General features: G+C 38.4%; 1 pseudogene; it reads left to right on the plus strand.

Annotated features, from left to right (window-relative positions):
• Positions 1-205: 205 nt before the first annotated feature.
• Positions 206-1,374, plus strand: LOC112822344 (protein CMSS1 pseudogene; annotated as a pseudogene).
• Positions 1,375-25,695: the final 24,321 nt, after the last annotated feature.

The following is a 25,695-nucleotide window of genomic DNA, read 5'->3' on the forward strand; positions in this document are numbered from 1 at the left end:
ATTATATGTTAATTATACTAGAATAAAAATGGTAAAATAATTTCTAATTCTCTATTTATAGTCATATCATATATTTTTAATGATAAGCCACAGCAACAATTTCTTTAAATGAGTTAAATCACAGATCTGTACTTCTGGAACAAATAATGCAATATATGTTAAAAAAAAAAAAAAGAGGTGGAGGTGATGGTGTCTGAGGAAAGGCACCGTGTGCTCGCTGCCAACGCTGGCCTCCCAGCTTGGAGGCAGCGAGAATACCTGCCACTGTCCGCTTTCCTTTGGTGGTCTGCTCACAACTAGTCCCGCCTGGAGATGGCAGACGATCTTGGAGACGAGTGGTGGGAGAACCAGCCTGCAGGAGCAGACGGCAGCCCAGAAGCACCAGATGATGAAGGAGGAGGAGACCCAGAAATGATGCAGCAAGAGACAGCTCCAGTTCCTGCCCTGTCAAAGAAAACCGAACAGCCGAAAGAATGTTTCTTGATACAACCAAAGGAAACAAAAGAAGATGCCACCAAGACAAGGAGGAGAAAAAAGAAGAAAATTACTGATGTTCTTGCAAAATCAGAGCCAAAACCAGGGACCCCTGAAGACCTACAGAAGTTGATGAAGGACTATTACAGCAGCAGTCGCTCAGTGATTGAATTAGAAGAACTAAACCTACCAGACTCCTGTTTCCTCAAGGCCAATGATTTGACTCATAGTCTTTCATCATACCTAAAAGAAATCTGCCCTAAGTGGGTAAAACTTCGGAAGAACCATAATGAGAAGAAATCGGTCCTGATGCTGATGATCTGTAGCTCTGCTATCCGAGCCTTGGAGCTCATTAGGTCAGTGACAGCATTCAGAGGAGACAGCAAAGTTATAAAATTATTTGCAAAACACATAAAGGTCCAGGAGCAGGTAAAGTTGCCGGGGAAGCGTGTTGTGCACCTGGGTGTAGGAAGTGTAGGAACACCAGAGAGAATTAAAGAACTCATTAAACAAGGTGGCCTTAATTTGAACCCCTTAAAGTTTCTGGTTTTTGACTGGAATTGGAGAGATCAGAAGTTGAGAAGGATGATGGACATTCCCGAGATAAGAAAGGAGGTTTTTGAATTTCTGGAAATGGGAATCCTCAGTCTATGCAAGTCTGAATCTTTGAAGCTGGGTCTTTTCTAAGTCTGGGTCCTAATGAAAAGTCCAGTTTTTATGGTGGGATTTGCATCTCATTTAATAGCTCCGGAATATTGCAAGGACTCAGTAAATATCAGCTATTGTTGTATTACATTAACTGCATCACCAGATGAATCACTAGAAATTTTTGGTGGAGATTCTTTGACAAAAATGAAGCTGTCCTTTGCCAACTTCTTTGTATAATAAAGTATCACCAGCTTGTGTATGGAAAAAAAAAAGAAAAAAAAAAGAAGAAGATAACAGGAGGGGAAGAATGAAGGGGAGTAAGTCAGAGGGGGAGACGAACCATGAGAGATGATGGACTCTGAAAAACAAACTGAGGGTTCTAGAGGGGAGGGGGTGGGGGGATGGGTTAGCCTGGTGATGGGTATTAAAGAGGGCACATTCTGCATGGAGCACTGGGTGTTATGCACAAACAATGAATCATGGAACACTACATCAAAAACTAATGATGTAATGTATGGTGATTAACATAACAATAAAAAATAAAAGAAACAAACTAAAAAAAGATTAAATAACAAAATTGAATATATTCTCTTAACCCAAACTTAATCTATAACCTAAAACCTTTATTTTATTATTTTTTTTGTTGTGATGAGAACTAAGATCTACTCTCTTAGCAACTTTTAGCATATCCTTTTTTATAACTTTTTTTATTCATTAAGACTCCCAGCTAAATACTGTCATTTTCCCCATGCTACAAATGGTAAAACTGAGGCATGAAGCAGCAAGAGGACCTGCTCCTGGTCACATGGGTTAAAAATCAAATCTAAGTCCTCTGACTCCTATTTCTGTATTCCTTCTGTGTCACTATAATTTCTCTGTCTTTTTGATTCTTGTCTGTTGCTGCCCTAAGCAAAAATAACTTGAAGAGAAAAAAATTTTGGTAATAAGAAAGTGTGTTAGTTTCAGGCCAATGACTTTGTATGTGTGTGGCTGTCTCTCTAGGTATTTCTGTGGAAATTAAATGAAAAGTACCAATACCTCTATAAAAATCCAGTTTCAAACAATTAATCTTATTATGTAAGGGTTGCTTTACAAAAAGTCATTTTGTAATGTAAGATAGACTTACAGTAGGTAGATATACTTGATCCAGAACTGTGTGTATGTCCATGTGCACTCATGAGTCTGTGCATACATTTATGTGGTGGCATGTGGTGAGTGAAGCCTGTGGGAGTTGTGTTGGTAGAATATAGCTTAGGGGCCATATAGAGCTGGTGACATAAAATATTCTTCCTTGTTTGTATGCAATTGAATAATTAATAATAATTCATAATATTCTTAACCAGAGATACCACTGAGATTTTCTGAAGTGACTGACTTTAACGTTTGCGTTAATTTTATCTTCACTCCCCTGACCTCTGTCAGATTTGTGCAGAATAGTTTGTCAGAGCTGGATTTCCATTCCAGCTCCACTGACTTCTGTTGAATGATCCTAGGAAAATTATATAACCTCTCTGTGTCTGCTTTTCTCGTTTGTAAAATGTCAATAATAATAGTACCTATGTCATAGGACTATTGGAGATAAATATATTAGATGCTAAGCAGAATACCTGGCCCCCATCTCTGTCAACAATTATTGTAATTACTTAATCTTATTTTTATTTTTTAAGTTTTTTTATTTATTTATTTGAGAGAGAATAAGAGAGAGAGAGAGAGAGAGAGAGAGAGCATGAGAGGGGGAAGCAGACTCCCTGCCGAGCAGGGAGCCCGATGCGGGACTCGATCCCGGGACTCCAGGATCATGACCTGAGCCGAAGGCAGTCGCTTAACCAACTGAACCACCCAGGTGCCCTGTAATTACTTAATCTTAAAAATCAAACCTAGAAGGGAACTTTACAATGCATTGGTCTAAACCTTTAGTTCTACCGAGTATAAAACTTAGTTACTGAGATAGTAAGTTATATTTCAAAGATCATAAAACCATCCAGAGTAGAATTCAAACTTGGGGCTATTGGTATTTGGAAGAGAATGAATCAAGTTTTTTTAATAAGTAGTTCTGAAAGTTATTTATTTATTTATATTTTTTCTGAAAGTATTTTAGACTGTCATCACTGTGAATAGTTTAGATAAGGCTCTGTAACCATAAGACTATTTCTGTCTGTAGGGAAAAAAAAGAGCAAAAGGGAAGGTAGTATATAATAATTTCAATGCAAATTGTGTGGTCACTCACAAAATAAGGCTGTATATGTCTGAAAAGTTGAGAATCGTGATGGTATGCCCTGGATTTTACAAAAAAATTTTTGCAGAGACCCAAAAGAAAAGTAAGGACTGAGTGGTTCACTTAAATGAGCATTGAGTCAGACCTCCATTATAAGTGATATGCCAGTATTTCCCATTTCGAGAGCTAGATCATTATAGACTTATTGCTGCTGAGTTATGGCTTCAGTCATGTTTGTTTTTACTAGCATCAATGGGATTCCACGATGTTAGATTGCTCCCCATCATTGTCACTGAGGTTGCCTCTAGGTCGTGCTCTCTTCTGGGCAGCTATCTAATGGCCAGAAAGGAGGATAGTGAAGGTAGGAAGAATGATGTTTTACAGTCTCCTTTGAGCATCTAACTTTGAGACCTTAGAGATGACTGGTTTTTGCATGAATCCATTCCCATAGAAATACAAACATTACTCTTCCACAGTCAGGTTATTGAAAAAATGCACAATAAAAAACCAGGCTGATGCACATTTAGGAAGAGGTCCTGTGCTGTGTCACCAGGATGTCAAATGCCCAAGGATCTGTGTGATTGCTGCTCATGGCAGATACCACAAAAGAAAATGTGTAGGCCCTGTGCCTGCCTCAGCAGCCTCCTTTTCCTGAAGTCTCTCTCTCAGAGATCCACCAATCCCAAGTACGAAATAATTATGCCACACAGCAGATATGGCTTAAATTTCTTCATATAGTATGGATGTGTTTTAATGGTGGGCACTGTGCTAAATGTTAAGATGGGCAGAAAAGTGGTAACATGCCTCAGAAATTCTATAGAGTGGGGAGAAAAAATAATTTTACTGAATTTTATGTATAAATTGTAAAAGTTAAGATAGGGTGGTCTGTTTGTGTCTAAAAACAGAGTTAAGACTGTTGACTTCTCTGTCTCAGTAGGAGATAGACTCACCTCAGCACCTCCATTCTATTGTTTCTTCATTATGTTTGTCTATCCATTGCTATGCTTATTCAGTCATTAACCAACATCTGTTGAAGACCTGCTACCAAGGCAGGCACTAGGCTGAACTCTAAGGAGATGGTGGAAGACAGCCATTAATCCCATACTGATAATACAAAATCAACGGTGATGTGTACTATATGGAAATAGAAAGAGTGTATTATAAGGACACTCAACTCCATCGAGGCCAAGTCGGGGAAAGCTTCTCTAAGGAAGTGATGTTTGAGTTGAGATCTGAGAGGTGACTAGAAATTAATCAGAGTTGGGTGATTAGAGGCAGTTGGGGGGAAGAGATGCAAAGTGATAGGAATGTTTCAGTTTGGGCAAACCTTAGGCTCTGCATCGCTTAACAGAAAAACCATGGTGCATAGGACACAATGCTAACCATGACCCCATACCCTAGCACAGCAAAATATCCTCACCTGACACCATCAGCTTACCCATGCATATCATTTCCTATGGGCATTGCAGTATTTTTTCTTCAGGTTCCTTTCAGGTATTTTAGGACTGTCTTGAAAATTTAATATATTATTCTTGCTGTGCCATCACTTTGTCTCCTGTCTCTTACCTCGACTCAAAATTCTTTTTCTTTTTTTTAACCACGGTTACAAGAGAGAGGGCAACAGAGGTTTAACTGAGCTACACAATCAAGGATTATTGGTATTTGGCAAGGATTCCATACCGTAATTCGGTGTATTTGCATTTTGTAAGACATAGAATTAAACCCTCTTCGATCATTCAGTCATTTGCACCAGAGATTAGTATATTGTGACTCTCAAAACACTTGGTTTAGAAAACTGAAGACTGAAATTGTTCCCCTCTGTTTTTTTTTTTTTTTTTTTTTTTTTTTTGTCAAGCAGCTCTTAAAAGCATGACCTAGAATTTCCTTCCCTGCTGTTTTTTTTCTCCTCATTTATTTTGTACATTTCAACAATTTCTAAGCTGGCTACAGACCTTGAACCAACAATTGGGAACACTTTTATAAGTCTCAGCTGAGAGCTTATAAACCATTATGTAGCTCAGCAAGAAAACGTGTGACAGAGATGCACAGTTACCTTTCCAGTGGAGTCCCATTTCTTTACTCCCGCCATCCAGCTGAAGGTAAAAAGGCTCCTGAGGCCACCGAATAAAGAAATGTTCTGTTCGCCAAAGAAGAGGTACACATGTTCTAAGTAGACCAGTGTGTTCCCAGTGAAAACATTTCCTGGTAAAAATGGCATGAAAATGTTGAAACCATGTTTCATTATTTTTGGTTCAGGTTCTTCCAAGACAACATTCTTTTTCACAAGGCTGGGGAGGCAAGCATGTTGGAGCTAGAAAGGTGAGAACTCCTGCTGGAGTCACATGGAACACCTGCCAGGTAATGATGCTATTTCCCTTTTATTTCTGTTTGAGCTGCAAGAAAGCTGGTACTTTTGAAACATAAAGGCCAGGTTCCTGCTGTGACATCCCCAAACTGTTTCTTAAAATACTCATGTAGCAGCTGACTGTACAGAAATGTACATGAATGTCTGGATAGCTTTTCAGAACCTTTCTGAAAGCATGCACCTATTTTCAGGTAGGTTCGGTATATGATGTTCTGCAGTCTATTTCCCAAGAGTCATGATGTTCCCAAGTATCTTGAAGTTGTGTTCTAGCCTGACTGGATCCACAGGAAAATCCAGTGCTGACTTGGTCAGGTTTGCTTTCCTATCCTGGAGTTAATCAGAGAAGGCAGGTCGAGTCTGCAGAAACCATCATGAGTCCAGCGTTCTATCAGTGCTCTGCTACTAGGCTGATGTTTAATGTCGGTCTTTTATTAGATGTAAGTTTCTTTCTCTTTTTTTTTAAGATTTTATTTATTTATTTATTTAACAGAGATAGACAGCGTAAGTAGACAGAGGGGCAGACAGAGGGAGAGGGAGAAGCAGGCTCTCCGCCGAGCAGGGAGCCCAATGCGGGGCTCGATCCCAGCACCCTGGGATCATGACCTGAGCCAAAGGCAGCCGCTTAACCGACTGAGCCACCCAGGCGCCCCTAGATATAAGTTTCTTTACCATAAAAGGAACACATGGAAGAGGACCAAGTCTAGAAGAATAATGAAATCACAGTATAGTCCGCTAGAAACCCACCTGGTTGATGCCAGAGTCTTCTGGGCACCAGGAAGGCTTTATTCAGGCCAAGTTTCCATCAATGCCAATAACCTGAAGGAATCTTTCAATCAAAACTTTAAGAACACATGATAAGGATTCACTGAGAATGAATGAGAACTCCGTGCATGTTACAATTCTATTATTTAACATGTAATTTTAGTTTCTGACACCTTGATGGTTTGAATAACCATTTTCAGTTTTTTCTCTATAAAGAATTGATCTAAACGAAAATGTACTCCCCTTTTTCCTGCTTTTCTCAAACTTAAGCCATTTTTGAGTTGCTAACATAAGCGTTATTCAAAACTATTCTGAAATGGGATAGCACATTTGGAGGTTTGCTTTCTTTTTTAAAAAATTCTAACTGCTAATTATGAATAAAATTGTCAGATCCTCTATTATTGCTCAAAAAAAGAGAATTTATTTTTTAAAATATTCGATTTATTTATTTGAGAGAGAGAATGTGTGTGCATGCACACGAGGTGAGGAGGGGCAGAGGGAGAGAGAGAAGCAGACTCCCCACTGAGTGGGGAGCCTGATGACTCTGGGCTCAGTCCCAGGACTGTGTCGGCTCCATCCTAGGACCCTGGGATCATAACCTGAGCTGAAGGCAGACACTTAACCGACTGAGCCACCCAGGCACCCCAACTATTTAACCTTTTAACACTGATTAACATGCAAGCAAAAAAGCACTTTAACGAAAGTCACTACAATGTATATTAGAGTAATTTTCAAAGTGGGGATGGACCCCACTCCATAGTTTCCATTCATGTGCTTCTCTTCAATTTTCTAATAACCAACCACTCAGAATTTTTTGATAAGCCCCTGAGTTGGAAATAGCCCCTGGGTTGAATCCCTGTAGCTAATGGGAGTGTGGGGCAGAAGGAGGTGGAGCCCCCTTGTATGCAGCAAATCTTCCCATAACCCACCCTCAGCATGAAACACAGACCTTTACATAGCCTACAAGGACAGTCTGCTTATTCATTGGGATCTACGAACACCGTGTCCAGGCTCTAGGCTCTCTTTCAGAGCCTACAAAAATGTTTGTGACTAGAAAAAGCAATAATGGCCCCAAAATACAAAAGGGAAACTGCAAAATGGAAAAGAATAAGTTTAAGTAAGTGTCTACACTGTAACAGGTCAGCCTTATTAATTTTTAAGTTTAGTATTCATAAACATTCCATTACATGTAGAGAACAAACTTGTGGTCACCAGAAGAGAGGGAGATGAGGGAGAAGCAAAATAGGTGAAGGGGATTGAGAGGTACAAACTTCCAGTTATAAATATGTCACAGGGATGAAAAGTTCATCATGGGGAATATAGTCAATAATATTGTAATAACTTTGTATGGTGACAGATGGTGCTTACACTTATCATGGCAAACATCTTGTAATGTATCAACATTGTTGAATCTCTATGTTGGATATCTGAAATTAATATGATATTATACGTCAACTCTACTTCAATTAAAAATTTTTTAAAAATTTAAATAATTTCATTACATATAAAATAATTTATGGGTTAGATATTTTTTCTTGGTATGTAAAATGATTGCTTAGAAATCATAGCTCATTATAAATTAAATGACTTGATTATAGTCTCTAAGATCATCTTGCTTATTTTTTTCTCTTGCTTATCTGTCTCCTTCTACTAGGATATAAGCTCTATGGGAGCAGGAGCCTTGTCTTTCTTTTTTATTCTTGTATCTCCATTGCTTAAAATAGGTCTAACATATTTATAATACTCAGTAAATATTTGTTGATGAATGAAACCAACACACACACACACACACACACACACACACACACACAGGAATACACACACATGATCAGTTACTGTAAGGGATTTTATACTTAGGAGGTTGTAAATATCTTCCTAAAGGAGGTGGTGAGTAGGGTCTGAGGGAAGGAAGACCCTGAAGAGAATAGGGCTAAGATGGGTCCATTCCTCATCCATCCCATTCCTATTCTCTATTTCAAATTTGTTACTAAAAATACAATATAAAAATTTGATTTTGAATATCCTAGGGCAATCTATTTGAGAAACTTTAGACAAGTTAGAATTTGACAGATTTTGACATAAATTAAAAACTGAACTCAAGGTGTTTGGGAGAATTTAGTTCAAGTAATTACTAACTTAAATCTTTGAGGGGTAAAACTAGCTTAGAATTTAAGTAAAATGCAAAGAAATGTTCATTAGTTTAGATATATCTGATTTTTTTTTATCCTAAAAGAGTTTATTTAGATTTTTTTTCCTATGCCAGACTATGTTTTTTGCTATGAGCTTTAATCAGATTTTTAGCTGAGAATAATTGTTAACCTTATTTAAGAACTAAATTTCTTGCTGGAAAAAAATAGATGCCACTGAGATTAATTGTTCCATATGAATATAATTCTTTTTAAAATAGGAAATAGTAATGGGAAGATTACTTCTGGGAAAGAGAAGTTTAAGTGGTTTGTGGCTTAGAGGAATACTTTATGTAAATTAACTGAAGTTACCTCTGGGCAGGAAATAAAATTGGACAGTTGAAATTTTCCCAGAGGATCGGTGTGGAAAATTTTTTATAATGTCATTTTTAAAACCTAACAACTATGTGGATGGCTAATCACAAAACACATGTCTTGGTAACCACTTTAAAAATGATTCTTTTAGTGGGGGAGATTAGAGAGTTTGTTGGGATTTGGAGCTTTTAGCCTCTTAAAAGGCTTGCATGATTATTTGGTTTTAATACTTCATGCCCTATCGCTTTGTATAAAAGTATGCATTTTCAGTGTTCAAACCGCATCTTGGTCCATCAGGTCTTAAAATGGCAAGTGTCCTTTCCAACTTGATGAACACACAGAATCTAATGATCTTTAAAAGAGAATCACATATGAAAAGGAGAGAAAATAATTTATTACTTCGAAGACTGTTGGAAAGGAAGGTGGAATAGGCTAAGTGAGGCAAAATTGCTGATTTTAACCTTGGCCTTGTCAGCAATGCTGGGAAACATGCGAAGGGACCTCACCTCTCTGGGCTTCATCATAAAATGAGCATACTCCTTTTAACCTACCTTATAGTGAAAACTGGGCACTATACATGGTTAAGGAAACCTAATATATGCCACTTTGACATATTATTTTGAATTAAAGGCAGTTAAGAAATAGCAGGTGCAAAAAAGACGCTCTGACCCTCCATTTTCTTCCTGAAAGTAGGAGATAAAACTCTCCAGTGAAAGGTTCCCTCCCTGCACTGGCAGGAAGAAAAACACTCTTATCAGCAGAGATGGGGAATTTGGGGCCAAGAAATCTGTACAAATCACCTTTGTTAAGCTCTTACCTTCCCAGTCGCTTCTTCATTTACTACCCCAACCCAAACGCCTTTGTATTGTCAAATGTTCACAAATTTCTTGTTTATTTGTCTAAAAGGTATAAAAGCCTCCTACTCTGGTTACTTCTTTGGGTCTCATTCTCTTGTGAAAGTCCCCAAGTATGTGTAAACATTTAATGAAATTTTATGCTTTTCTCTTGTTAATCTGTCTTATGTCACTCTAAATCTCAGGCCCAGCTGGAGACCTGAAGAGGGTAAAGAAGAATTTTTTCCTCCTCTAGAAGGAACATATCTTGAAAAATAGAAATGTTATAAAACCAAATTAAGTTCTGAAGATGAATTACATGGGATTGACACTTTTACATGTGACATAGGTCAAATAGAGGCAATTCTATAAATAAGGTTTTTGAGTCTATCAGAACGAGATACTATATTTTTGCTAGACTACATATGCATTAATATCTTAGAAAAAAATTGGAAAGCAGTATTGGGTAAAATAGCGTATTTAGGAATATGGTAAAATTTCCTCAAATGATGATGATGGAGCACTGATTTTGTGCTGGATACTGAGAATGCAAAAATGAATGAGACACAGTTTTTGCCCTTAAGCAATCTGAATAAGTGTTACTATTAAAATATATCAGAAACTTCTTTTAGCCAAGTGAGAGATCGTTCTCTGAAAGATCTGAAGTTTTGGTATGAATTAGACTGATTTGATGTTTCACATTTAGCCTTTGTAGTGGCTCCCAGGAGACTCCTTCCACAGGACCGAGTGCAGAGGGACCCAACAGGCAGTGGATTTGGGCAGCTAAAGGGGCATCTTCCCAGAACAGCGCCCTCTACCGCTAAGCTATATCCAACTAGGTTGGCGCAGGCGTTTCTCTCTGCATTACCACTCCTGGGGACTCCCGGAGCTACTCCAGGTTCTCTTTCCACAGCCCCTGGAAATAAACCCTGAATTCATGTGTGGAACTAACCCAGGCATCGTGAATGACGACCCCAGGTTGTCTCATGCAATTGGTATAACTGTCAACTCAAAGACTGACAATTTATTTCCCGGAGTTTTTCCTGCCTGCATCAAGAATGACTTGGATCAGGGTAGGCAGATCCTCCCAATCACTTCATCAGTTTTCAAGGGTGGGGGAAACTTGATATTGAATATTATACTACTGAAATGACTAATTGGGGAAATTTGCTGGTCAATTTTATCAAAAAGTCAAAAAGCTAAATGTTCTCTCTTATATCCATCAGTGCCCACCAGTAAAGCCTCTATGAGGTTTAGGTGTCTGCTTGATGATGTAATTCTTATGTAGTTTTAAAAAGTAGTACTTGAGCATTTGCAAAAAGACTAATATATTTAATCATTTTGATTTATATCCACAAGTATATGTTAAGTGTCAGAAATCTAGATGATCTGACAAAAGAGGTCTTTTTTATTTGCTTGTTTATGCTAAGAGGCAGAGGTTTATAGCATTTGTTTTTGAATTCACCACGAGGCACGCTAGTAATTTCTATATCTATGGATGTTTCTGGTTGATGGAGATGCCTTCAAAATATTGGATTTCTGGCAAGAATTCTCTGCCTGAACATGTGAGTCATTCTCAAAGATCTCTACTTACGAAGTCATGGAGGATCCAGTTAATTATGTATGTGGACTCCACTTCCAAGGGTGTTTTTCTCTGCTTTGCTTAAAACAGAAAAATGAAAGCAAAATACATTTGCTTGATTTCTTAATCCTTATCTTCTCAGTTTCTTTCTTGAAGGCAATCAGGATTAAGAAAAATCAAAATCTTACTGTAACGACCATGGAAACAAACATAAACACACTAAGTGTGTGAATGTAGAGGTGTGGTATGGAGCAACCCTTTTTGTTCTGGAAGATATTAAAGTACACAGAGAAAAGAAAATGCATTTAAATGGAGAAAAATACAGCACTTTTACTCCAGGAATTTTGATGGATTCTCACCAGGTAACTTGGTTTTCTGACATCGCCTTCAGGCTCAAAGTCCTGGCCTCTTCATCATCTGCAGGCTTGAGATCATGCATCACACCTTCTAGGAAGAAATTATAGGAGGCTGGGAAATGGCAACCTGCTTCTCCACCAAGACAGTATATGAAAGGGTTGCTTATTGGTACTTTGATTAAACCTAAAATGAAACCAATTGTGCATGTGTTGTATTTTGATTCTAACTTAGAGAGAAACCTAAAATTAAGACTAACCAACAGGAGCAAATAGCCAACATGTCCCTTCCCTGACACAGTTACCTTCATTGCAAGGGAATTTCCCATCTTCCCTTTTACTTTTCTCCATCATATTTATATGTATGTAAAAAGGAAGGAGTAGGAAGAGAAAGAAATGGAGGAAGGAACTGAGAGAGGAAAATGTAGAATAAGTTTTTCTTTAGCTTCTAGAATTTGGGCTTCATCTCCACTTGTAGTTAAACAGAATGAAACAGCTGGGATTTGCCAAACCAAGGTCAATTACCAGGCGTTTCCCACACACAGCAGTTGTAGGAGGTGCCAATTATGCAAGAACTAAAACAACAAAACAAAACATAGAAATCAAATAGGTATTTGCTTTTACAAATTCAAGTGTAAAGGAATTGAATTTGAAAGACAGACCTTCCTGTCCACACCATTAGTAAGCCACCCCTCACATTCACATTGTCTTCTTATACAGGAACCACAGGTTCACTGAACCAGGCCTATTCTTTATTGCCATGAAACTGTGAGATATTCAGTAATATCCGGCATAGTCCTCTTGATTTATCGCCAAAGAACTGTGACTAAGGGGAGGCCTGTGCTATATTTACAACATCTGGTTTTAAAAGCTTGCAAAATTCCATGTATTTTGAGTATCCATATAGGCAACTGTTCTCCACCATGTGAACATTTTCATTACTCTTGCTTTTTCCATCTTCAAGATTCTAAACTTTCACCCTAACTTCTCTCCTCTCATACTGCATCTGGTCTTCATAATGGGTATGGCCTTGGCTCCTTTATTTTCTAATTTATCTCCTGATGACATTTTCACTTCTCTCCAGACTGGATCCAGTAAAGTGTTTGCTCTTAGACTGCTAGGCTCCTTTGACCTCCTGCCATGCTGGTTTTCCAGTCTCCAAGCCCAGGACCTCCTACTTTCCCCAGCAGAGTGTCACGGAAAGCTTGAACGTTTCCCGACGTCAGGTAGACTTGAATCAAATTTCAACTCTATTACTCACTAGCTCTTTACTCTCAGAAAAATGGCTTAATGTTTCTGAACCTATAACGTACTCTAAAACCTGAAGGTAGTGTGATACTTCCCCCACAGTGATTGTATGGTTTAAATGTGAAGGCCCATAAAAAACACCCTCTTAACGATACGTGCTGTAGGCACTCAATGCTAGTCTTACTCCTCTAACTTTACTCCAGATCTGAGAGATGTTGCTGGAGAAAGGATAGATTTAAGCCCACTATAAATTCTTGTCATCTAATCATACGTTAGACTGTTATTTATTTCTTATTTACTCTTGTTTTAGTCAGGGTTTCTGATTGCCAGCAACAGAATTCACTATAGCTAGTCTGCCTGCCTTCCTTCTCTCCTTCTTTCTTTCCTTCCCTTGTTTTGTTCTTTCCTCCCTGCCTCCTTTTCCTCTCCCACCCTCCCTCACTCTCTTCCTTTTTTTCTTTCTAAATTGAAGTATAATATAAATATAGCTCAATTAAATTCTACATATGTATACACTCTGTATTCAGCACCCCTGTGAAGACATAGAACATTTTCAGGAACTCAGAAGCCTTTTCTTGTGCCCCTTTCCCTTACATACCTCTGCTGAGGTAACCACTATTCTGATTTCTATCACAAGAGATTAGTTTTAGTTTTGCCTATTCTTAAACTTCATATGCACGGAATCATACAGTAAGTATTCTGGTTCCTTTTGCTCAGCAGTGTTAGTGAGATTCTTCCATATTGCTATGTGTGACAGTGGTTTTTCTTTTTTGGGGGCAGGGAATGTGGTATTCTACTATATGAATATATTGCAATTTATCCATTCTATTTTTTAACTATTTTTTTAAAGATTTTATCCATTTATTTGAGAGAGAGAGAGAGCACGACAGGGGGTAGGGGCAGAGGGGGAAGCAGACTCCCCACTGAGCAGGGAACCCAATGCGGGACTCAATCCTGGGACTCCAGGATCAAGACGTGAGCTGAAGGCAGTTGCTTAACCAACTGAGCCACCCAGCACCCCAATCCATTCTATTTTTGATGGACATTTTGGTTTTTAGTTATTATGAATGGAGCTGCTATAAATATTTTTATGTCTTTTGATATGTATGTATAAATGTATATGTATATATATTCATACCTATTGTGTATATACTGAAGAGTGTATATACTTAAGAGTGAAATTGCTGGATCATAAGATAGGTACAGTGTAAGTTTTAGCAGATGCTCATGCTTGAGCTAATTTAACCAGAAAGGAATTTATTAAGGGATATTAGATAGTTCATGGATTCAGTGGACAGCTTCTAAGGCTGAATTTTTAGGAAAGTCTTCCAGGGCCACACTGTAGAGTTGGCCTGGGAAGGGCATTGTTGACCCAGAATTATGTTGCCTCTGAGGCAATTGGAAGCTTCCTTCATTGCCACCAACCCTAGAAACCCCTAGCTAGGTTGAAAAGGAGGATCACTTTGCTGCACTGTGTGGTAGAGGGGACCTGAGTGGGTAACTTCTTAAAAACAAAAAAAGACTTTCAGCAAATCTTCCCTTTTTAGCCTCACCTCACATCTCATGCCTCTGAAGTACCTGGTATTTCATATTCCTGAGATTTTCAGTGATGAAACAATATGGTGCCTCTCATTTTGACCACTACAAGCTTATGCTTTAGTTTTCTCAAGATTTCTGTCAGTTACCATGCACCCATCTGCTTACTAGCTTTCAAATTTTTCTAAAACCTCCAATCTCCTCTTTATCCTCTACTTAGCTCTACTCTTGTAGGTTATTGCCTTCTTTTAATTTCTTTATTGTCATTTGGAGGGGATTTAGGATGGGAATTTCCTGTGTATAGTTCACTATTTTTAGACAGAAATCTTCTTATTGAATTCCTCAACAGCTGCTCCAAACTTTTTCTATTCTTTCCAATCTCTGCCTCATCTTCCCTCTACGCCAAGTCTAACAGATGCTTTCAACTTCTACTATCTCAGTTTACCTCTTCTTCATGTCAAAACTTCTCTGCGTTGTTATAAATTTTACAGATGTGGGAAATTAGGAGGAATAATCTACCCTTTCCAATGCTAATTCTTTTGTTTGTACCCATTTCTTCCTCTGGGTTCTTGTTCGGTCCCACACAAGCATCTGTTACCTTGTAATATACATTTTTGGAAAAGGGGGTACAACTAAATCCGTGCTATATGGAATGTGTATGGTATAGTCTTTTTGAAAGTTGTTTCTAGAATTGTCCTTTGGCGGAATATCTTCTGTTTCCTTCAGATTCTTTGAAGTCCCAACTGGCCTTCAGCCACATTTTCTTCCAGCTACAATTCATGTAATTGGTGCTCAGTTCCCTTAGGCTGCAATGAACTTTATGAAACCCTTCCTATAGGTCAGTGGCCTGCTCCAATGCTGTCTTGTCTGCTACTCATTACCTTCTGTTAACTTGACGATTTCCTTCATGGCATCTGGAACTGTTGCAGAACTTTTATGTTCACATCCAGCATGCTTTTCTTTGTTTTGTTGTGGTGGATCTTGCCTCAGCACAATTTTGTCAGATATTATCAGTTAAAACTGGGGGCTAGACATTTTGGTAACCTCTGTAATAGAATATAAATGTCAGGGAGGTTGTAGTAACCACAACTCAGAATGCTGTGCTAGCTGAGAAAACTTAGTTTTTTTTTTTTTAATTTTGATTCCAGTATAGTTATAGTTTTAGTTATAATTATAGTTATATTTTTTTAAAAAAACTTTTGATTACAGTATAGTTAACATACAGTGTTGTATTAGGTGTACAATGTAGTGATCCAACGATTCCATACATCACCCAGTACTCATCAGGACAAGTGCCCTCCTTAATCCCCTTTATCTATTTCACTGATCCCCCTACTCACCTCCCCTCTGGTAACCGTCAGTTTGTTCTCTCTAGTTAAGAGTCTGCTTTTTGGTTTCCCTGTCACTTTGTTTTTCTTTGCTCATTTCTTAAATTCCACCTATGAGTGAAATTATATGGTATTTGTCTTTCTCTGACTGATTTATTTTGCTTAGCATTTTACTCTCAACAAAATTAAAAGGCAACCTACTGAATGGGAGAAGATATTTGTAAGTGATGTATCCTATAAAGGTTAGGATCCAAAATATATAAAGAACTGATATGACTCAACACCCAAAAAACAAATAATCCAATTAAAAACAGGCAGAAGAAATGAACAGACATTTCTCCAAAGAAGACATACATATGGCTTATAGACACATGAGAAGATGCTCAACATAACTCATCATCAAGGAAATGTTAATTGAAACCACAATGATATCACCTCACACCTGTCAGAATGGCTAAAATAAAAAATGTTGGTGAGGATACGGAGAAAAAGGAACCCTGTTGCAATGTTGGTGGGAGACAACTTGGGTTTTGAAGCACTAAAACTCACTGGCTAAGAACCACAATAGCTCATAGAGCTGGAAAGATCTGAGTTTACTTCAGTTCTGTAATTAATTGTGTGTGTGTGTGTGTGTGTGTATGTGTGTGTGTGTGTGTGTGTATTATAAGTATACATGCATATACTGTAATTTTTAAGTAAATTATTTCAGAGACACATCACAGTATAACCTTGAACCCTTTGGAATAAAGTATTCAGGAATTATCTTTCATCTTTTTCACTCTACTGGCTACTTTCTTTTTGCCCTCAAAAATGGTTAGATTCTCTTTATATATAAACAAATTTTTCATCTGCTTTGATTCTTATATTTTTCCCCTTTTTAAAATTCAAACACCTTAAAATAGAAGTTTGTTTTCAATTTGTATGCCCCTTGCTTCTCCATTCCCTGGAATCTACTTTTCACCTCTTAGCACTTCACTTAAACCACCCTCACTAATGAACTGATGGCCCCTAATCCTGGAATCCAGTGCCATCTTTATAGTGTTGATTCCTTTACCTTCCAGGAAACTTTCTCCTTTTATCCTTCCTCTCCTGCACAAAAATCTCTCTTCCCCATCATCATTATACTTTTGTATCCTAGTTTCCCCCTTTTTCTGAATCTTTAACAGTTTTATCTTTGTCTTTCTTCCCCCTTAAATATGTGTTTCTTAAATCTTCTACCTCCTCTTATATCCATTTCTTCCTGCCCTCACCCCCTAGTCTTTCTTCATATGTTTAGTCATGCTCCACTCTTTTGTCTTCAACTATTACTACTGTGTGAACATCAGCATCAGTTCTGACCCCTCTTGGAATCTGCATTTTGTCATGTCCAGCTGCCAGGTGAATTTTCCCACACAAATGCCATGCCTTATCTATGTCTGAAACAAATCTCCTTTTGACCCTGAAAATGTTTCTCTTTTGACCTCTTTATTTGAGCACCCCATTCTCAGAAATTCTAACTTATCCTTGTTTTCTTTCTGGCTTTCCTATGTTTAGTCAGTGGTCAAGGTGCCATGGATTTTACTTTTTCAATGCTGCTTGCTGTCATTTCCTTCTTTCCACCCCCACTGAAACCTCATGTTCACCCTCATTGGCTTTACTTTAACAAATGGATTTCTTTCTTTCTTTCTTTCTTTCTTTCTTTCCTTCCTTCCTTCCTTCCTTCCTTCCTTCCTTCCTTCCTTCCTTCCTTCCTTCCTTCCTTCCTTCCTTTAAAGATTTCATTTATTTGACAAAGAGAGCTACAGCGAGAGAGGGAACACAAGCAGGGGGAGTGGGAGAGGGAGAAGCAGACTCCCCTCTGAGCAGGGAGCCCGACGTGGGACTTGATCCCAGGAACCCGGGATCATGACCTGAGCTGAAGGCAGACGCTTAACAACTGAGCCACCCAGGTGCCCCCAAATGGATATGTTTCTTAACTGGTCTTCTTACCTCCTACAAGAGTCAAGTTCTAGATGGCTCAGTCAGCTTCACTGCATTAAAACACAGATATGAAGTTAACTTTGCCTTGCTTAAGACTCCTATGTCTCAGTTAACATTACTTTAGCAATAGCAACCTTGATACAACTGCCTTAAATAATGATGTTTGTCTCAAATAATCAGGTTAGGAGATAGAGTAGTTTAAAGGCTGATTAATTTGGTTGTTCAGTGATGGACTTGAGAACCTATTTCCTTTTCATCTTTCACTCTAATGTCCTCAAGCTGGGGTCCCTACTGGTCACAGAATAGATGGCTATCCCAGTCCAGTCATATTGTATAAATACAACAACATCTAGCAGAGGAACTAAACACTCCTTTGCATTTGTCTTTTTTTTTTTTTAAATGTGATGGAACTTTCCAAGATTCACCCCTGGTGTAGTTCTCACATTTTGCTGGCTAGAATGGCAACACATATGGCTGCCCAAACAGTTAATTGGTGAGGACCATGAAATTACAACTGCCTTATCCCCAGATTCCTATGAGATGCCTCACTGTACAAACTTAGATTTTTGTTGAAAAGGAAGAACAGTGGGGTGGGTGTTGGATAGGAAACTACCAGGTTTGAGCTGCCACCTCCATGTTATTCCTTTTCTTCCCCTGCTCCTCCTCGCTCTTCTCCTTTTCTCCACCATCTCCATTATTTTTTTCTTTTTTTAATTCTGTTCTTGATAGTGCACAAGTGGTCAAGTCCAGGTTTGATGAAATTTCTGATCTGTGAAGAGTTCCAGGGAGAGGAAGAATTCTTTTTCTATAATTCTATAACATATTTTGGTACTATGTGTTAGTCAGTGCTACACCTTGTTGTCATCTATAATCTGCAAAGCTTTACTCTATTTACTGCAGGAGTATGACTCTCGTAAGAAGTATGACAAGGCTCTTTTTCTCCAAGAGTTTTAAGATTGAAGTGGGGATATATGATCTTGACAGGTGAACATATGAATTGTCAGTACACTTAGACGTCTACTTAATGGTGATATTCAATAGGAAAACATTGGCATGTGAAATCTAAATGGACTGTAGCAACTTCTCCCCTTTTGGAGTGGCATTAAGTGATGGCAAAATTTGTATCAGTGAGATAATACATCTATGTCTCTAAATCTCTTAGGCATAAATGGACAGAAATTTTAAGGAATCTTCCAGAGAAAAATAAATATTAATAGAGTTTTGAGGGGAAGAAAAGGAATCAAGCCACGTGGCAGGATTTTGAGCTGTGGAGAGAAAATGGGAATGTGAGATTCCCAGCAGCAGGAAGGCTAAAAGTGTTTTGAAACCAAGGAAATAGAAAATTCATTGTTAAGTTGTTTGTATTGCTGTGATTTAAACACCCTCCACCTCTTCAGTCTGAGGTACAGTCTTTTTATGTACGTGTTTTAGAGGAAAGCCAAGGAGTCCCATGTGAGGGTAGATATGGAGCAAAAACTACAGGTGAGGATGGAGAGACAAGAATGCATTGAAAGTTTCAGCAAAACCCACAAATTGGAGTCAAGACATGGCATTGGAACTCCAAACCAGAACTGTGCAGAAAAAAATACTGTCTTGGGACCATACTGTTCTTTCTGCAAGATGTGGGATAGAGAGTTCTGGCATTTTTATTTATTTCTCAAAGGGTGGAGCGGCCTCAGCTGCCATCTGGCTTATACATATAAGCACCCAATTAATTGGAAAAAATTGGGACCAAGTTAGGACCTGCATAAAGTAAAGTATTCTATAAATGCCATTTCCTTCCTCTTTTACTTTAACCACTGAGGGGAATATGTTGAAATAAAAAATAAACAAAAGGTACTAGTTTCAGAATTAGGCTGAACTACCTTAGAGTCTTAGCGCTATCTGTTACTCAGTGTGTGGCCTTTGGTAGATTTCCTAACCATTCAGGACTTTATTTTTCTTACCAGTTAACTGATCATAATAATATCTGCCTTGCAAGGTTAGGCAGAGCATAGCATTTGGCAGATAGTAAGTGCTTAATTAATTATGGCTGTTGTCATCGTTATTTCTGCTAATAAAACAATTATCATGCACTTCGTACATGGTGGGCACTGATCCTAGCACTCTGTTTGATTTCTCTCATTTAATACTTACAATGACCCCATAAAGCAAGTGAAACTGTCTCTACTTTACGTGTGGGGAAGTGGAGACAAGCTGGTTGGCAACCTTCCCAAGGTCATATAAACTAGATGGAGCCTGTTCTCCTCACTCGTAAACTACGGAAGACAGTTAGAGGTCTACGGCTCATCAGGGTGGACTTCCCTGATGAGGTGGGCTTCAGCTTGGCATGGAAGAATCCGGAAGGTTTGCTAAGTCATGCTTCATTCCTAAACAAACATGGTGAGGCGGGAGTACCTGTGGTATGTCATAGTGAGAAGGGAAGACAAAAGAATAGGTGGAATTGCAGGGGTGAGTGTAAAGAGGTAGCGGGAGTGAGGTAGGAGAGAGAGCTGGGACTTCCAGCAAGAGGTTGGAAGGTGCTGTGGAAATGAGGTTGAAGAAAAGTACATTGTTTTGAACTTCTAGATTATTAACAGGCTCTGAGTATGTTTTGTGAACCAACTGACTGACTTAAGTTAGCTGAAAAATGTTACATCTTTGACGACATGAAGCCAGATCTTAGTGGCTGGGTGATTCAGTCCTTAGGATGTGCAAACTGGACTTCATCAGAGAGATCACATGGGCAATTAGCTGGAACCAATCTCGAGCAAAGGCCAATGAATGCAAGTTTATTCTGCTGACCCCTTAACAAGATCAGTTAAGTTCACATAATAATGGCAAGAAAACACTAGGAGGGAAGGGAGTGGGAAGGGGGAAGGGAGCCATGCACATTTTGGTCCTCTAGCATTTGCCTATGTACCTTTGACCAGCATTCTTTCTGCTCATGGCTGTCGTACTCTTCTGGACTGCACTGGGGCATCAGACCAAATTAATAATACTTACCCCATGCTTTTTTGGTTGTATTCTTAGAAACATTAAGCATCAAGTTACACACCACATTTTGCTATTATTATTGAAGATGTAGAAGTTACGTATTTGAGCAAAATGTCATGGGCTAGTATGTGTCATTATTCTCATTTTCAGATGAGATTATGGGACACATCAAGGCGAGGGTTTTGACTTTGTGCCATTGTGATTGGAGCTGAAACGTCCTGAAATGGAACACTGTACTTTTATGTTGCATTGTAGTTATCTGTTTATCTGACCATTTCTCCTATTTGTGCACTGCGGTCACAGAGCTCAGCATACTTGTGACTAACACAAAGAAGGGGCCCAGTAAATCCTTATTGAATGAGTGAAGACAATTATATTGAAAAGTAGCTGCATAAAAAGTGAATGGAAAGTGTTACATGATGAAATGTTCAGCAGTACTCTTGACATGACCCATCAGTTGTCTAGATAAATTTGTACCATTGGTCTGTTAGGAGTATTTTCTTTTAGTTCTCTACTCTCTTGAGTTTACTTACATACTTGACATTTCTTTCCATCAAATCTATGCCCTGGCTTTTACCACATCATTACACCAGCAAAGGTTTGTAAACTTGGTATTGTGAACAGATATAAAATGTAGCACTAATACCGTGGGGATAGAAGCTGACTTTTCAGAATATGTCCTATTTGTGAATCAGATTAATTATTTAACAAACTGTAAAAATAACTACTATAATCATTGAAGCCTGATCTCTCTTCTTCCTTAAAAGAACTGTCTGAAAGAAGAACTTTAAGCACTCAGATATGTCCTACACTTCTAGCTGGAGGAGACCTTAGGGATAATTTAGTCTTATGATGACAAAGCTTATTTTTTCTCCTTAGTGTTAAATTCTACTCTCAATTAAAATTAGGAAGCTAATGCTAAGCCATTATTTCATGAAAAAATAAGATCTTAGCTTACAAGGTTATAGAATGCATCAATAGTGCTACAGGATTAAGAGCCACATAGAGATTTTCCTTTCTCAAAAATTGCAGCTCTCTCTCAAACTGGTAGAGATGGCATACTTAAGTAGAAATTATTTTTTCATCCACATGTGTCTAACATAAAACTTTTAAACACTGAAATCTTCTTTGAAGTGATGATAGATGACATAATAGATTTGCAAATGTTCATTTTCTTTTTACTCTCTTCCCCAAATCATCTGATATATATGGCCATACTGTCCAAAGAGAAAGCCGCAGACTCTAGTGGATGTGAAAGCTGGTGACCTGGAACAGGTGCTTATGTAGGTAACATACCATCTCAGCCCTTAGAAGGCTCCATTCCTAGCTACTGCCTGCTGAGCCCCCAGATCACTTCTCAATCAGCTTATGGCATCTCTTTGTTTTTTCCAATGTCCCACGGATTTAAAGGATTAAATTTTATCTTAATCCCTTCTTAAATCTGCTCTGAGTTTTCTCTTCCCTTCAAATATGCTTGTCAGGGATGAGTCATAGTCTTTTCATCTCTTATCCTCTTTTCCATTTCCTTTTCTACCGCACTATAAAATGTAGAGGATCTTTTTCATTTTAAGGATCTTACAGTTCATTATTAAAAGGAAAAAGATACAAGGCAAAAAAAAATCACAGACACACATACACAAATATTTCCCAGAATCATTGAGATAAAATATGAGAAAGAGTAACTTGCAGGGCACCTGGACAAAAATAGGCCTTGATAAAATCCCAAAGGAATTGTTTTTATGCTTACGTTGTCCCATTTTAGACTTGAAAACCTTAAATATAATAATCAGTCATTATATTTAGTATTTAATAACAATAATTGAAGGAATTTTTAAATTCTGGACTTGTAAAAGAAAAGGATTGCTGAGAATAACTAAGTTCATACCTTGTAATAATTATATTCTGTCTACTAATTATGGTCAGACTATGAATGGTCAAGGATATATATGATAATAATATCTATCATCTAATGAATCATTATTATTGCAGAAATTACACTAAGTGGTAACTATCTTCCCCACAAATACCTGGCACCATACCTGTCCACTTCGTAGATGACCTTGCCACCTTCCTCACAGGGAAATAGAAATCACCTTGGTTTCCTACCCCTGAACCATACATGTTTTCTTTATTCCTTCCCATTTTAGTTGAGAAGTTGTCCCTCCTTTTGAGGCCAATCCAGCAGTGTTCTGATAAATGTTTAACAATCAGCTTTCTGGAAAAAAAAGTTCTGTTTCATAATATCTGTTGATATCTGTGTTGTAAATATTTCTACTCAGGCTAATTTCAGGCTATGAATATGACACCATGGAATGACGGGTGGAAAGAGATGTGCACACAGGCTCTTGTAAGACACCATTGGGTCAATCCCTCCTGTCTTCTGAAGAAACAGTAGAGAATGATGGTCTGTGCACAGATACTATAGTCAGATTTGCCAGAGTGTGTGTTCTGGTTCTACCCATTAATATATCTATAGTTTTGGAAAAGTAATAAGTTTTCTGTATCTTAGTTTCCTAATTGGTGAAATGATAGTTAATAAAAACATACTTATGGGGTATAGCAATATTATCCTCCTAATCCATAACAGAAGGAGAAAAAAAATCTTTGAGGCAGAGTACTATTATTAATCCTCATTTTACAAATGAGAACTTTGAGGAGATGTCTCCTCCAACTATTTCTCTAATTTCTTCCATTTATTTAGGCCAATTTTAATCTACTTATTCCTCTCCCACCTACTCTTCAGTGCATTCTCATCTAGCATCTGCACCCATTCTTAGGCTGGGTTTTCTGGACACAGACTTTTAGAGAAAGTTTTATAGATGGGGTTTATTAGCAAGTGCTTTCAGGAATGACTATAAAGGAATGGGGGAGGCAGGACTGGGAAGAGGGTAAGATTGCATAACGGATGCACTTGCCCCAGAAGCCTTACCCCATCTAGTGAGAGCTCTGGAACTGAGATGATCCTTCAGAGCTGTTCTGAATTGAGGTGAGGGGGCAGGTTCTTTGTTTACTGTATTAACCAGTCTTTATTTTTTTTAATTTTATTTTATTATGTTATGTTAATCACCATACATTACATCGTTAGTTTTTGATGTAGTGTTCCATGATTCACTGTTTGCATATAACACCCAGTGCTCCATGCAGAATGTGCCCTCTTTAATACCCATCACCAGGCTAACCCATCCCCCCACCCCCTCCCCTCTAGAACCCTCAGTTTGTTTCCCAGAGTCCATCATCTCTCATGGTTCGTCTCCCCCTCCGATTTCCCCCTCTTCATTTTTCCCTTCCTACTATCTTCTTTTTTTAACGTATGTATTATTTGTTTCAGAGGTACAGATCTGTGATTCAACTGTCCTGCAGAATTCACAGCGCTCACCATAGCACATACCCTCCCCAATGTCTATCACCCAGCCACCCCATCCCTCCCACCCCCCACCACTCGAGCAATCCTCACTTTGTTTCCCGAGATTAAGAATTGCTCATATCAGTGAGATCATGATACATGTCTTTCTCTGACTGACTTATTTCGCTCAGCATAATACCCTCCAGTTCCATCCACGTCGTTGCAAATGGTAAGATTTCATTCCTTTTGATGGCTGCATAATATTCCATTGTGTGTGTGTGCGTGCGTGTGTGTGTGTGTGCGTGTGTGTGTGTGCGTGTGTGTACAATATACATATATATACAATATACATTGTATATACAATATACATATATATATATATATATATATATATATATATATGTATGTACCACATCTTCTTTATCCATTCATCTGTTGATTTAACCAGTCTTTAAAGGGGAATGGGAGAAATCTTGGGCAAGGAGGTGCCTTTTGGCACTTCCTAAAGAGTAATACAGCTTTAAGGTCCCAATAGCTAACAAACCCATCAGTTATCTGGGAGGTATGAATACCTCTCCTAGAAAGGGGAGTCTGTATAGACCTATATCCTTTATGTTGCTCAGATCTGGCCAAGGAAATTTATGTTCTTTTCAGAGTAGATGGAGAGCAAAGTACCTTGCCCTCACATTAGGGGATGGTGCTATATGTGGCTCAGTGTTGATTTCTGTTGTGGTTGGGTTAAACATTCAGTAGTAGGATAAGCTAGGTTGTCCTTGGTGAGGCAAAATCCATACTGTTGGACCCACATACAGTCTCTACCCCTACTACCATGGCTACTCCATTTGTGAGCCATCAAGCCAGCACTGGAGTGGTCACTGATAGAGGCTGGCTAACATCAATTGGCTGAGATATTCTGTCTACCTGGTTATTTGGTGTTACTTCCATGGCTCCCTTGTGGGTATTAACATGTGATAGAGAAAGCTCACAGGAAGCAAACAGACTTGAACACTCTTCTAGATCCCCTAGAAGGTGGAATAGAGTCAGATGGCAAACTCCAAATGTGGTTTGCAAAGGAACAACCTCAACATCACAAGACATACAAACGGGTAGGTTTAGAGTTGAAAGATAGTTCCCAAAATAACTGGGGTAGATGATAAATATCATCTTTTAATTCTTAAGGGGTGGTATTATCTCTGTCATTACCCACTGTGACATTATTTTTGATTAATGATCTTGTCCTGGGAGAAGATATCAGTTTCAGGGGTTTCCACTTGTTCTTTGCGACTCTTAGAGCTCTTATCCTACATGTCAAGAAGTCAGCGTGAGGTTTTTGCCAATTACCAAGTATGTCCATTTTGATTATACATTTAAATACTGGGGAAATGATCATGGACAGAGTGGACTTACTCTAATCCCTACCCAGGCCTGGATTTCATTTATTGATAGCTCCCATGTACACTCATTCTAATTTGAGGTCAAGATAATACTTCAGGTCCCTAGATATCAATATCAATTTAGACTCTTAGCAAAATTCTTGAAAGATCTGGCTGTTAGCTTCTCTGGTATGTGGGT

Source organism: Callorhinus ursinus, unplaced genomic scaffold (assembly GCF_003265705.2).
Source record: "Callorhinus ursinus isolate GAN/ISIS: 27379988/994484 unplaced genomic scaffold, GSC_fseal_2.0 scaffold1, whole genome shotgun sequence".
Taxonomy (NCBI): domain Eukaryota; kingdom Metazoa; phylum Chordata; class Mammalia; order Carnivora; family Otariidae; genus Callorhinus; species Callorhinus ursinus.